This window comes from Ambystoma mexicanum, chromosome 14 (genome assembly GCF_040938575.1).
Source record: "Ambystoma mexicanum isolate Mex_15411 chromosome 14, UKY_AmexF1_1, whole genome shotgun sequence".
Taxonomy (NCBI): Eukaryota; Metazoa; Chordata; class Amphibia; order Caudata; family Ambystomatidae; genus Ambystoma; species Ambystoma mexicanum.
The window spans coordinates 62,387,557-62,403,008 of record NC_090940.1 but is presented as its reverse complement, the minus strand read 5'-3'; positions in this window follow the sequence as shown (position 1 = coordinate 62,403,008).

The following is a 15,452-nucleotide window of genomic DNA, read 5'->3' as shown; positions in this document are numbered from 1 at the left end:
CTGCTTACCATTCCGCTGTGGGAGAATGCACGGAAAGAGGGGCGTCTGCCCGCTCGCGTCTCTACTGCGCATGTCAAAACAAGATGGCGTACAAGCTTTTGCAGGCTCAGTCCTCACTCCACCGCTACTCAACAGGCCTGCAATGAGCTGCCCAGGACAACATTGCGCAGGGATATGATGATGTCACTGCGGCATACGCGCCCAGTACTTTCTGCACGGGAAGACTCCCTTTCAGTACTGCCGTGTCTGCATTTGTTTAGGTGCGGCAGGAGATTAGTATACTTTGGTGAGAATATCAGGGCCACATTACAGCAACTTTGCACCAGTGCAAGTGCAGGTTTGCACGGTATTAGTACTAAGGCAAAGTTTGCCCTAGTGGAAAAAACATTGGGGCCATATTAGAAAACCTTTGCATCATGGCAAGTGCAATTTTCCATGGTATTAAGGTAAAAATTGCCCTTGTGCAAAAAACATAAACTTTCAATGCAGTTTTGCAACAGGGCAAACTTTGCCCTAACGCTGATACCATTCCATTTTAGTTATATGGCAAACTTTGCCCTGGTCCAAAACTGCATTGAAAGAAGACGTTTTTGCCCAAGGGCAAACACCATACTACCCCATTTGAGAGGGATTGCCATCACATCACCTGGTATAGAGAGGACATTGGCATCATATGCCCAGGTATTTACAGCATAAGTCTAGGCACTCCCATTATATGCCCATGCATGCTCCTGCAATCCCACTCTACATACTGTCACATGCATACTCACACCCGGGCGCTCACTCTCACGCCAAGGCATGCATTCACACTCACATCTGTGGGGCGAGCTTGACATGCATGGCAAATGCACACATCACGGTCATGCTGGTTACGTTTATTTCACCAACAATTGTAAATGTGAGATTCTTTCATTGTTATTTCAATATGAAGAGGCTTAGAATTGACTGTAAATGTAGAAATATGACCAGATTGTTTGAAAACACCAGGGGGCTGCTATATAACATAGCTGGCTGTGATATGTGACCTGTGCTGTGGCATGGTCTAAAGCTGGTAATGGCTTGGTTTAATGTATATCCATGGAAGGCTTTTAGTGCCACTGGTAGCTCAGGAATACCCCCAGGTGCGCTTGAGAGAAACATGAGCACGTCTCATCTTTATGCATCCAGATGCATGCAGCTGCAAAGCTTCGTCCCAAGGTATCGAAATGATACGAGCTAAAGTCTGTTTGATATGATATCAGATGAAGGAAGGGTTCTGGGCATTCGGTGAACAGATCTAGAGTTTGCCAATGAGGACCACCCTATATCAATCGATGGGATATATATTAAAATCTTTTTAAAGAGTGCAATTTATCCAACTCTTGGCAGTAAATTCACGATAAGCATCTCCCACGTAAAGTAAAAACACCTAGACGGGGAGCCGACTATTGGAATTCGAGACCAACCCATACAAAAATGCCTTGTAAGATTCTTATAAGTAGCTTATAAGAGTTTGAGATAAATGGTATCCAGTGATTATGCTGAAAATCAAATGAAATAATACCGAAAAAATAACAAAAAATAAATATATGGGGGTAATGGGTTATAAAGTGTGGAGGGTGGTTCGGGGTGGGGTTAAAAGCATAGGGAAACGGAGCATTAAAGGGGGCACACCACCAATAAAAAAATAACTATTTGATATATTTTATTTTTGGGGCATTATTTCATTCACTATTTTCTATTCGTTGTAGAACCGTTAGAAGCTAATGTGGTTTTGGGAAAATTAATAACTTTATAAGAACATATATGACACAAAAATACTTACTGCATTCTTATAAAATTGCGTGAAACAAGGATCACCAGGGGAATGGAGTCATTCCCCATGTGTACCGCAGAGTGTGACGTTGTCAAACTGGATATTAAATTATGCCTCCTATTGTAACAATTGTACGTATATTGGCCTACGCCATGTTGCTTAAAATTGTACGCAAATAACTCTCTACGGAAAGATCTTGACCTTAGAAATTGATGTAAGCCGCCATTTTGAATCAAGCCTCCATTTTAGGTTAGAACCGCCATTTTGGGGGTTTTGTACAAAGTCAACCTGTAATCTAAAATGGCCGTCTCGTGTGCTCTTGTTCTTGCCTTAACCTCTTCAACCTCTGTAGGAGAGTTAATGTCCACCCTGCCTTCAGGCTACATGTTAGGGTCATGTAGACCTTGTCCTTTGTTGACCTCGGGAGCAGGGGATTACTTGAATCAGCAATGTTAAACTACAAGTATACAAGAACAGTAACGCTATCCAAATATAAAATGCGAAACATTTGTTTGATCTGTATTAAAACAGTATGTAAAGAGTGTAACGTTAAATTAAAGAATAATAGAGTATGTTAGTAAATGTATTCAAAAGTAAACCGCATGCACGAGATATGTAAATTAGGAAAGTGAACCTGGCATGACCCTAGCCCAATGTATTATTAACTTGTAAGAGGCTGGACATTATTTTTACAAATTGTATAAATATGTCGATGTCCAGCAAGGAAATTCTGTTCACTGCTCACATTGAACCCTGCTGGTGGTCTCTGTGATGTATTGACGGCCAAATAGCTATTTGTGTACTTTGTTGAATACTGTTCAGTAAGCCCGTGTCGGTGTATTTCCTTTGCTTGGTGTAACAGCCGTAATATTGTATTTTTTCTGATTCCACAACGTGACTGTGAAACCAAGAAACCAATGGAATTCAGTAATTCCCTCTGTTTTTGTGTGAGAAGCAGTGAAAGCCAGAGACCAGGCGAAGGGAGTTATTTAGTAGGATTTCAGTAAGATCTTATAAGATTCTGATAAGATCCTTATAAGAAAATCAATGCGAATATTGTGTGCGGGAAAGGAAGAACCATCTGACCTGGCCAAATTCCTTCTTCGCAGCTGGATATAATACAGCCAGTGGACAGTAACACGTGACAGAATGTGAGCGAAAGTTATAGCCAGATGTGTAAGTTGGATCACACTTCTCCCTGGGTTAAATCAGGGTAACTCAGCCGAGACAATTTTCATGATGATTCTATACAGATGGTTAGATATAATGTTGGTTAATAATTTGCTGTCAGCATTTTCTAGTGAAATGCACCCAGCAGAAGCACAGGGAGAAGAAGGCGTGAGGGACGCTGGATGGAACGGTGGGCAAGACTTGGAGGAGAGGGTGCTTAAGGAGCTAGGCATCTGGGAGAGCGGGCGGGGGCTGGGCTGAATTTAAGGGTGTTTACTGAACAGAAAGTAGGGGAGAGCCAGAAAATGCTTGATGGGGTAAGTACTCCTCAGTACACATGGTCAAGGGTGCCTGGGGGTTACACAAGAAGCTGAGTAAAGGGTGGTTAATCAGAAAGGGGTAGGGAGGAGAAGAGTGTCAAGTGGGGTTAGGGGAGTGTCTAAGGAAGATTGAGTGAGGGAGAATCACAAAAGGTTAGAATGGGGAGTACCCAAGAATCAGTGATTGGAAAAGAGTCAAGGAGCAGTGGGGGAGTGTCCAAGAATCGGTGAGTGGAGGTCAGGGACAGATAGAGCTAAGAGTGCCCAGGAAGCAATGAGTAGAGTAGTCAAATGGGGCTGGAGGTAAGACTGTCTAAGAAGAGGTGAGTAGGGGAGAGTCAGGGACAAAGGATGGGGAATTGGAGAAGAGGCAATGCCAGGATTCATAATTCAAAGTTAGCAGATCTTTGTCCATTTTATGTATGCCCCATTAGCACATCATTGTCAAACTTCCTAATGGTCAATTACAGTAAACACAATATGGCCAACTATCATTGAGCCATTAGACCATAATGTACGGGTTCAATGTTGTCCACTGTATGGGTGCAGAAGGAGGAGATTGACACACAGGTGGCTTAGTGGTTGCTCTAGACTTTTATTCACCAAGTCAATAAAGAGTAAACCTAACCTTCCCTACTCCTATGAAGGGCTTTCCTACCTCAACTAGAGTGCTAATGGGGTTGTCAGAATGTCCTTGTAAATTAAAGAGTCCACATCTTGTGTCAAAATCTCTAATTCTGCCCCTTACACTTATAACAAAACTACAAGGTTGTGTCAATGTTCTAGGCCCAGGAGAATGACTCCTGGCACAGTTCTGGTTGCAAGTTCTTAACAAAGCAGAATGACTCCCTTCCCCCAGTCCCAATACTCCTCATATAATAAACAAAATGGACCAGTAGATTGAGGATGACACAATTAGCTAATCCTATTTTTTTTACTTCATGTATTTTTATTTTATGTTTCATACTATTATTCTACAGTACATTTCTGCACTATTAAAACACATTCTACACAGCTTATAAACAGTTTTATGGCTCACAATCAATTCTCCAGTCATTCATTCCAACACACACTCTCATATACACAACAATTCTAGACTTTTTTATGCAGGTGAAACCACAAATATCACCATGTTTAAAAGACATTTTGAACATAATTTCTAGCCCTTTCTCTAATACAGGTGTCAATATCTGTCAGTTTAAATTGGGAACAGTATTCTGGGTCGACACGTGTTTCTGTCATAAAATGCTGGGCACTATTAGTCACACCCATCTGTTGCTTAGACCTTCATCAGGACGTGAAGCGAAGATCTGACTGTCTCTTGCTTTTATTAGATTGTAGTGAGCCACACCATCTCCATATGTCATTAACAGAGGTTATGCAGATGATAATGGGATCAATCCCTCACAGGTACTTCAACATAAAAAGTTTTAGTCTTGTCTTCCAGTAATTGAGTCAACAGATCCAAATCAGATCCTATTGTGTTTGTATCGCTGGGTCAATTGGCTACTGATCACAGAGTTATGGAATTCCTTTCAATGGCTTCTCCCTATTCGGGATGAGTATATCCTAGTAGATATGAACACCACTCGGTATATTCCTTCCCCTACTTCCTCTGTTTTTCTTATTTTCTGTTGTTTCCATGGTTATGAGCACACATGGTGCCTTTGGTCTTCATATGTTTCTTTTCTCACGTACGTAGTCCGTGGTACTGTGTGTCAGCTCCTGACTTCTCAGACAGAGGACTGTCAATCCTATAACACCCTGTATCACAAAGGTTCTCAATTTACTCACCCCAGGGGAATAACTCCCTTCGCCTGGTCTCTGGCTTTTTCTGCTTCTCACACAAAAACAGAGGGAATTACTCCATTGCATTGGTTTCTTGGTTTCACAGTCACTTCACACTCAGCAGTACACATGGGGAATGACTCCATTCCCCTGGTGATCCTTGTTTCACACTTTTCTTTCTTTCCCAACAATTGACGCACTAATATGATTATTGACCCAGCTTTCCTCACTATAGCCCACTGGGCCTTCTGACTTGCCAAGTACTGCCACGAGGAGGAGGGTCATTTTTGCTTGCTTTCTTCATTCTTGGGTCCCAGACCCAAATATCTCTATTCAGGTTGTTGGATAGACATGGTTGACTATCCTGCCAAGTACTGTCATGAAGAAGATGATTTAAAAAAAGTTCCCTTGACTCACTCTTAGCTCATTGGACAGACTTGGTTCAATAGCCGCCAAGTACTGTCACGAAGGAGATGATTTACAAAGTCGTTTTGACTCTCTCTCTCAAGTTGTGTGGTTATGTACTGTCCCGTCTTTGGGAGTTCCTCCCCTTTTCCTATCACAATATTTCTCTCTTTCTCTGGGGTCTTTACTACTTCTATTCTCATGTGTGGTTTCTTTGACAGTTCCCCTTAAGTACCAACACTCTCTTTGGTCCCCACCAGCCAACCTCGTTCCTTCCCTTCCTTTAGGGAAAGTCTCGGTCTGTCCGGGGATTTATTCATGGGCTTCATGCTGCCACCACGTACTTTTCCCTTTGGTTAGCGACTCCACAGCTGCTGGCTTCCTCCAGCATTCTCGCCGACTCTGGACGACACAGCCCCTCTGCTTTCTACATTCTGGAATTTCTTCGAGGCACTGGATAGATCCTTCCATGTTGGACCTGGTGGATACGCCTGCTTCCTGATGACAGTGTCACAGTATGCAGTCCCTACTTCATCTGGTTTTGAACCACCACTCGGTCCTCAGCTCCTCTGGGCTTGGCTTGACAAACTCCCTAGTCCATCTTCGGTCGTTATGTTGGTGTTAGTAGTGGCCGTAAGTGGAGAACTAGAATGCAAACACCTACTTTTGGTTTTGATCTTCATAGTTCTGCACCTCTTCCTCATCCCAGTTGGGTAGCGAGAGCTCTCCTTCGTCTCAGTGGATCTTATGTCACTGGCCCTATGCAGGCACATGAGGTGGTTGGGTGCATAACTTGGGCGTACCATTGGTGTAGGCAGAAGAGGGGTGATTGGGAGAGGGTCATATTACGTTCTCCATAGATGCCTATCCCTATCTCCAGAGTGGGAGTGTCTCCCCATGAGATCCTACCGCTGTGCATCATCTCAAGTGGGACTACCGGGTAGCAACCTCTACTCTGTGGCCTTATGGGAAGGGCTCTTCCTTGGGGAGAAGTGATGACATCTAGAGATTTGTCAGACCACTTGCAGCATCATTACCATTTACAGTATTTGCAGGTAGTATATCAAGGTTGGTTACCTACCATAATGGCCAGCTGGCACATTCAGGCCACTATCCATTATGCCCATATACCACATAATTATCAGATTCCAATCATTCCTGTTTGGATATCATAGTCATTTCACTTATGACAAGTAGCACATCATTGTCAGCCCCAGCAATGCCCAGCTATTGCATCATGTCCCATTCCTATTATTCTCATTAAGTACATCATTGCCAGTGTTCCTGGCTAGCTCAATTGCAGTGTAAGGGTTGCACTATTTTGCTGCCATCTTATGCATGGAGACAGAAGCTGTTAAAGGTGGGCTGAACACGAAACAGTGGAAGGAGACCGGCAAAGAGGACAGCATGAACGAGCAGGCAAAAAGCAATGGGGAGGGTGGAGGCGACTGGCCAAGAAGAAGTTTGCAAAAAGACAGGGAAAGCTGGTGGAGAGTAGGTAACCAGTTGCAGACTATGAGTGGTCCATATCCTAATAAGGCAGCGTCTGGTGTGCCTGCCCAAAATGCTAGCGTGATCCTTTTGTGGGGGCCGGCTTAACCCCTTATGTGGTGCGGTGAGTATGGTTTTCCAATTGGTAGAGATATATATCATGTTTCTGCAATCCTGGTGCGCTCTGCAACTAGTAGTTTCGTCCACTGTTACTGGCTCACTCTGCTTTTAAATGGACCAATTACCACACATTTCCCCCAAAAGCTGCCAATGGTACGTCTCAAATGGATCTATGTGATCAATGCATCTACACATAATTGCGACGGCTGAAAATGCTGACTTACGCCACATGGATATGCAGGGGGAGACCCCCATCCCCCCCATATTACTATAATATCCCATACCACCCCCCCATATGTATGTGGTGTAAAGGGGGTGTTTAAAGAAAATAAAGTCGGGCATTTCAGCCGTCACAATTGCGAGGGTGACATTTTGGGTCATTTCCTTCTCAAATAGTTTGCTCTGAAAAGTAACAAACTGTGATTCCTGGATGGGGGCTACCTGTTGTTTGGCTCCCCCTGGCTATTTTCAGTTTGTGCCCACCCCTGAGACTTGAAGAGGATGCAGAGGAAGAGGCATGAGGCAGTGAGCGGGAGATGCATGCGGGAAGAGAGGGTGGGTTGAGGTGAGCGATGATGCTGAGGGTCGATTTGTTAATCAAGCAATACACCCCACCGGGGTGGGGTCAAGTAATGTCTTGGGGCTAAATTGTGAGGGCCTTAACATGAGCCTCGGGCATTACCAGTGCCGGTAAAGCCCCGCCCGGAGGAATGTATTGCTATGAGCATCCCGGCATGTTTACCTGGATGCTAATAGTATTTTTTTTAGGTTGGAGAATAAAAAGAGCCATTTTTTGCAGTTCTTTTTTTTATTATTTATGTAATACTGAAACCTGTCACGGGTTATACATTTAATGACCTCAAGCGAAGACTTGTTTTAAACATCCTGTCTGAAAACGATTCTCTCATCTGCAGAACAGACCTAAAAAAAAGTTACACACAGGGTGTGATTTGCATTCTCTGTTCTCTTTTCTGCGTGTGCTCATTTTATTCATGTTGCTCTTTCACTCTGCTTTTTAGTCTCTCTGCCTCTTGCTTCTTCCCCATCTCGCATCTCCTTGTGTCTGTTCCCTGTGTGTAGCGCTTGCTCTTTCTGGGTCTTTCTTCCCGGCACTCTTTCATGACCTCTTTCTTGCATTATTTCACTTTCACTTTTACGCCTTCTCTTTGTTTTCCAATTTGTTTCTTTTGCTTGTTATTTTGCTCTATTGTTTGCTTTTTTCCTTTACTCTTTATTTTCTTATGTATTTCAATCTTTCTTTTGCGCTTTGTCCCGAATACTCTTTCACGCGTGTAATTGCTCTTTCACCTCTTCTTTTGGTCTTTCTTTCTCATGCACCTTCTAATGCTGTTGCTCATTTTTTCTCTATGCAACTTGATTTTTTACTCTCTCTGAGTCTCTGACTTTTTCTTTTGCTCTTTTTGTTTCTGGTTCTTTCTTTTGATTTTTATTTCACACTCTTTCTATTTCTTTCAAAACTCGGTTTCACTATTTGACTTTTTCTTTCACTCTTTCTGATGCTCCTTTGTTTGTTCATGCTTTTGCCCTCCTTTTTTCACTCTGTCTTTCTTTTTCTCTTTCTCTTGCTCGAGGTTTCTATTGTATTTTTTCATCACTTGTTTCAATATTTCCTTTATTCTATATTTCACTCTTTCATTCTCCCTTCCCTTCATTCCTTCTCTTTATTTAATCTCTTTCTCTCTGTTTTGGTCCGTTTTTGCAATTTTTTTGAGATGTTTTGTTCTTTCACTCTATTTTATTTACTATTGTTCTTTAGTTCTTTATTCTGCTATGTAATTATTTAAAATCAAGCATATATTGTATTGTGTGTTATGTAAATTATCCCTGTTACATCAGCTAATGATCCTAATGGAGATTTTGTCAATTTTTTAGAGCCATTTAAATGGTGGTGATGCAGGGGTTTTGAATACAAGTTTCTGCATGAAAATAGTTATTGGACAGAGTAACACGCAGAGATATATTTGGAGGTTTTCCCCCAAAACATCCTGTTATGGCATTTGTGACATCAGTTTCTCTGGAGATTGGCTTATAGCAATGGAACACATTTGTTCATCCACTTAGTTTGGCAGAATATCGGACTACTTACCATAATTAAATAAATGCGCTAGTGTTTGTACCATTCTGTTATGTGATAGGCTCCTTACTGATGTAACAGTTCCACCCTCCATTTTCAAGGTTGAAGCAGTGGGAAGACTTTTACAGACACCCCCCACACCTCCCTCGCCTCACACAGACAGACATGCACACGCTAACACACACACACACACACACACAGGCACAAAACCCACAGTCAGGTGCGTGCACACAAATACACATTCTGACACACTATACACCCACACTCACACACCACACCAGACCTGTCTACATTCCCAAAAGCAAAACCCCGGGAATGACGTCACAGATGCCCTGTCCCCTTCTCCAAGACCCCACCCACCCCACTCGCCCATTTAAAAAAAAAAGGGCAGAGAGACACGCGAACATGCAAACAAAAGAAAAAGAGCAGTCTTTTTTTTTTGTTCTTTGTGTGTGCACAGCTGTCACTCTTCACATCAGTGCAGGAGATGCTGCTAACTGGGCTAACTGGGCGCCAGCCTTCAGATCTGTCGCAGATCCTTAGTTTCCGCCCACACCTCGATGTGATGGGCCACAAACGGTGTGTTTGTACTTAATCACATCGAGGTGTGGGCAGATTTCCTTGGATTGCGGGAAACACGGGAGACTGTTTGAATTTCGGCCTTCACAAGACTATTCCTCAATGCTCTGCTATTTCGGTATGCAAAAATTGGTGGTCGCCTAAATAATGGTTGAAGCTGTGGATCCATTTGTAGCATTGGCCAATTTTACTTAATAATGTTCTTAATTCTCGGGCTCTGGGCCTCATCCCTCTCATTAGAAAATGTCCAGTAACACCTCAAATCCAGTTTCCCAGCAACAGAATGTCACCACCTATGTGAGGGGAGTCCAAATATTTATGTGGGAGGCGCACAAACACTCCCAACGGGAGCCACAACCTTCTCCACCACGTGCAGGTAAAATGGCTGCCATCCGCTTTGAACTCGCCAAGAAATCTCACCGCCTCAGCTGTGCGGGTTCACGCGTTGGACCGACTACGCAACCTCTTTGCCAATGTAGATGGTTGCTGGTGTGCCCCTCTGGCCCCGTGAGCGCCACAGCATATGGAACACAGGCGACACAGTGTTCTCTGTCCGGGCTCCACGGTCGCACTGGCGATCCCAGGACCGCCCTGTTTATTACGCACACACGGCGAAATTATGTCACTCTGTGGCATGTGTGCCCTTAAAGGTACAGGCATCACATTGCGCTTTACAAATACCTCGTAACCTAACATAAGATATAGACAAGAAGTGAGTGAATTCCACAGCTTTACTTGCGTTATGTAGACAGGAAGAGAACACATTCCAAGCCTTACTCGCGTTATATAGACAGGAAGTGAGTACATTCCATATCCTTGCAGTTGAGAAAATTCCAAAGCCTTGCTCACGTAATATAGAGGGAAGTGAGCACATTCCACATCCTTACACACATTATATAGACAGAAAGTGAACACACTTGCATTCAAAGCAAGTTTTAATTTGACAGGAAGTGACTACTTGTACCGTCCTAGCATAGTTTTTATGAACAGGAAGTGAGCCCATTCCACATCCTTACACACATTATATACACAGGAAGTGAGCACATCTCACAGTCTTGCGTTAAACAGACAGGACGTGAGCGTATTCCACAGCCTTACTTGTGTTATATAGACAGGAAGAGAGCACAGTTACACTCAAAGCATGCTTCCAATTGACAGGTGGTGTGTAGAAGTACCTTCCTAGCATAGTGTATATAAACACGAAGTGAGCACATTCCACATCCTTACACACGCCATATAGACAGAAAATGAACATAGTTACATTCAACGCATGCTTTAAATTGGTAGGAAGTGAGCATTTGTACCTTCCTAGTATAGTTTATATGAACAGGAAGTGAGCACATTGCACAGTCTTACTCGCTTTATATAGACAGGAAGTGAGCACATTCCACATCCTTACACGTGTTATATAGACAGAAAGTGAACACAGTTACATTCAAAACATCCTTTAAATTGATAGTGAGTACTCGTACCTTCCTAGTATAGTTTATATGAACAGGAAGTGAGCACATTGCAGTCTTAATTGCTTTATATCAACAGGAAGTGAGCAAATTCCAAATCCTTACACGTGTTATATAGAGAGGAAGTGAGCACAATTACATTCAAAGCAGGCTTTCAATTGATAGGAAGTGTGTACTTGTACCTTCCCAGTATAGTTTATATGAACAGGAAGTGACTGTATTCCACAGCCTTACTCGTGTTATACAGACAGGAAGAGAGCACATGCCACATCCTTACATGTGTTATTTAGGCAGAAAGTGGGCACATTCCAAAGCATTACTCGCGTTATATAGACAGGAAGTAAGTACATTCCACATACATCTCTGCAGCATCTAACAACTCGGCTGAACTTTTTAAAATCTGAAAGGAGCTGGCCAATCCTGCTGCAGTCTCTACTTCTCCTGTCCCCTCCCAGGCCCTCTGCATAGCCCTGGCCTCTCATTTCATCTCTAAAACCCAGGACATCCTGTCCACCCTCTCTTCATCCCCTCCTCTTTCAGCGTCTCTCTCTTCCCACTACATCTGGACCCCTGCAGCCGCCTCTCCCCCCCTCTCTCTTCCTTTTCTCTGTTCGCCCCTGACGAGATTACTACACAAGTCCGATCTATGAAAGTTTCATCAAAACAGGTTTTTCTCTGTTCGTCCAACACCATCAAGGACCATATTGACACCTTTGCTCCTGCCCTGGCTGACTTCTGCAACCACTCCTTCGTCACTGGAGCCTTCCCCTCCCCTCTAAAGCACTCCATTGTGCACCCTTGTCTCAAGAAACCCACAGCCCCCCACCCCCCTCCTGCCTGGCTAACTATCGCCCAATCTCTAACACTCCTTTCCTGGGAAAACTCCTGGAAATCTGGCCATCTCCCAGCTTAACCTCCACACTGATACTGTTGGCTGCCTCCATGACCATCAGTCTGGCTTCAGGGCTGCCAGAAGCATGGAAACTGCTCTCCTGAACATCCGCAAAGACCTGCTATCTAATATTGATTCTAATCTCCCCTCTGTCCTCATCCTACTCAATCTTTCTTCTGCCTTTGATATGGTCAACCATGCCATGCTGCTCAACCGACTCCGTGATAACCTGGATATCACTGACGAGGCCCAGGCCTGGCTGACTTCTTTCCTCTCTGATCGACCCTCCCAGTTCCAACTTGGATCCTTCCTTTCCTCTATCTCACTCTCTACTTGTGGTGTTCCCCAGGGGTCTCACCTCTCTCGCTGGCTCTTAAAACAATACCTAGCACCACTTGCCCACCGCATTGCTGTTATCTGCTCCAACCTTCAGTGCTATGCGGATGACACTCAGCTCGTTTTCAGGCTCCCCTCTGCCACCCCTGCTCCCTCTTTCATCTCTGACTGTCTGTCTGCAATCCAGGAGTGATGTGCTGTCAATGATCTCTGCCTTAATGCCATTAAGACAGAGAGCATCCTCATCGGCACTCCTGCACTTTCCTTTCCTGTCACTCTCTGGCCGGCCTCCCTTCGCCTTCTTCCTGCTCCCACATGTGAGGCTAAAAACCTCAGGGTCATCTTCGACTCCACACTCTACTTCTCCCCTCACATCTCCAACGTCTCCAAGAAGTCAAACTACCAACTGCACCTCCTTAGGGGCATTCTTCCTTTCCTCACCTTACCCTAGAAGCTCACTGTCCCCAGAGCTCTGGTTCTCTCTAGGCTGGACTACTGCAACAGCTTCTTTCTAAATCTGCCTGCTACCACACTTCACCCCCTGCAACTCATCAAGAACAGCACTGCAAGACTTGTTCTTGGCCTCAAGCCCCAGATCATATCTCTTCAGCCCTGAAATCTCTTCATTGGTTCGCAGTGGCTGCAAGGATTAAGTTCAAGACCCTCTGCATTGTCCACAAGGCCTTCTGGGGCCTGGTGTGGAAATACCTACAACTCTCCTTTTGGAAATAACTTCCTGCTCGAGCTCTTTGCTCCTCTACCTCTAATCCCTCAGGGTCAGTCGTTTCTCCAAGCAACAAGTTGGTGGTAGATTTCTTTCTTTGGCTGGGACCTCCCTCTGGAACAGCCTCCCTGCCTCTATGAAACTTGAGGGAACTATCTTCGGTTCCGGAAGCAGCTCAAGACCTTCCTATTTGCTTCTGCCGTCTCTCTTCCTCTCCCCTGCTGATCTCTTTTGTTTCTGCACTGGGCACCTGGCTGCCCTCTGAATTCAGGCCCAGATCCCTGCCTACCCAGCTGCATGCCCGCACTGCCCCCTGGCAACCCTCTGCACTTGGGTCTGTATCTGCAACCCTACAGTCCCCTTACCTGCACTTATTTGACACCGGTTGTCTGCGCTTAACTCTTCCACACTACTTGTTGTTTTGATCTCATGTTCAGCACTTCCCACTCCTCCCCTGCCCCTTGTTCATCCCCCTTCCCTGCACTTGCACGTTCTCAATGTCACTGGGCCTAGTAGGATCGCTGTTTTGTCCTCCCTTGTATCCCTCCCTTGCCTCATCGCGCCCTAAAACACTTGTGTATGGGCGCAATATAAATAAAATATCATATCATATATACACAGAAAGTGAACACAGTTACCTTCAAAGCATGCTTTAAATTGACAGGAAAAGTGTATTCGTACCTTCCTAGTATACTATATCTAAACAGGAAGTGAGCACATTCCACATCCTTACTCCCGTTATATAGACAGGAAGTGAGCACAGTTACATTCAAAGCATGCTTTAAATTGATAGGAAGTGAGTAACCGTAACTTCCTAGTATAGTTTATATTAACAGGAAGTGAGCACATACCACAACCTTACACACGTCATATAGACAGAAAATGAACATAGTTATATTCAAAGTATGCCTTAAATTCACAGGAAGTGAGTACTTGTACCGTCCTAGTATAGTTTACATGAACAGGAAGTGAGCACATTCTACATCCTTACACACGTTTTATAGATAGGAAGTGAGCAGAGGTAGATTCAAAGCATGCTTTAAATTGATAGGAAGTGAGTAACCGTAACTTCCTAGTATAGTTTATATTAACAGGAAGTGAGCACATACCACAACCTTACACACATCATATAGACAGAAAATGAACATAGTTACATTCAAAGTATGCCTTAAATTCACAGGAAGTGAGTACTTGTACCGTCCTAGTATAATTTACATGAACAGGAAGTGAGCACATTCTACATCCTTACACACGTTTTATAGATAGGAAGTGAGCAGAGGTAGATTCAAAGCATGCTTTAAATTGATAGGAAGTGAGTAACCGTAACTTCCTAGTATAGTTTATATTAACAGGAAGTGAGCACAGTTGCATGCAACACCTTCTTTAATAGACAGGCGGTAAGTACCCATATTTTCTTTGTATGGTTTTTTTTAGACAGGAAGTACAAACAGTTAAATGCTTAGTTATATCGACAGGAAGTTAGCATGCCACCATCATCATATGCTTTATAAAGACCGGAAGTGAGCACAACTGCGTGCGTTTTATGCTTTAAATAAGTAGGAAGGGAGTACTGGTACCTTCATAGTATCAATTATATACACAGGAAGTGAACACAATTACCTGCATTGCACTATTGCATTAGATCCAAACCCACAGATCGCTAGTGCAATCAGCTGACGGGGCTTGCGGCCACAGACGGTAGGTCGATGGCATGTCCAGTTCGTGACTGCAGCAAACATGGACATTTAACTAACAGATCTGGCCTAAGGCAGGGTTGCTACCTTGCCTCCCTAGGTACCCAATACAGGGGAGGCTGTATGCAACCGGCAATGCTCTTATCCAAACCTCACCACATGCATGGTTGCAGTTCCTTCCCGGAAAAAGCAGCTTTGCCTGGATTCCTAGCCACTGAGTCTTGGCAATAACCCTGAATTTAGTAAAATTGGAGGGCAGCTCACAGTACGCAGGGCTAGTCGCCCCTGCTGTCCCTGTGGCAGCTTCTGTCTTTGGGGAAGGACCGCTGAGAAGAGCCGCAGCAGAAGTGAAGCCATTGTGGACCGCGCAGAGCGGTAGCCACGCCATTAATTATTGAAGGCCTAATGTAGTTCCTCGGCCATCAGCCTGACTTTAAGTGCTGTGGCGAGGTGCATTCAGCCTCACCGTCTCCACAAATGTGCAAGAAAGACCTTCCTGACTTGGAACGCACGATTAAAAGGGGGAATATTGAGAAATGACAATCCAAACACAGCTAAATTCCTCAAAGACAACATAAACAAA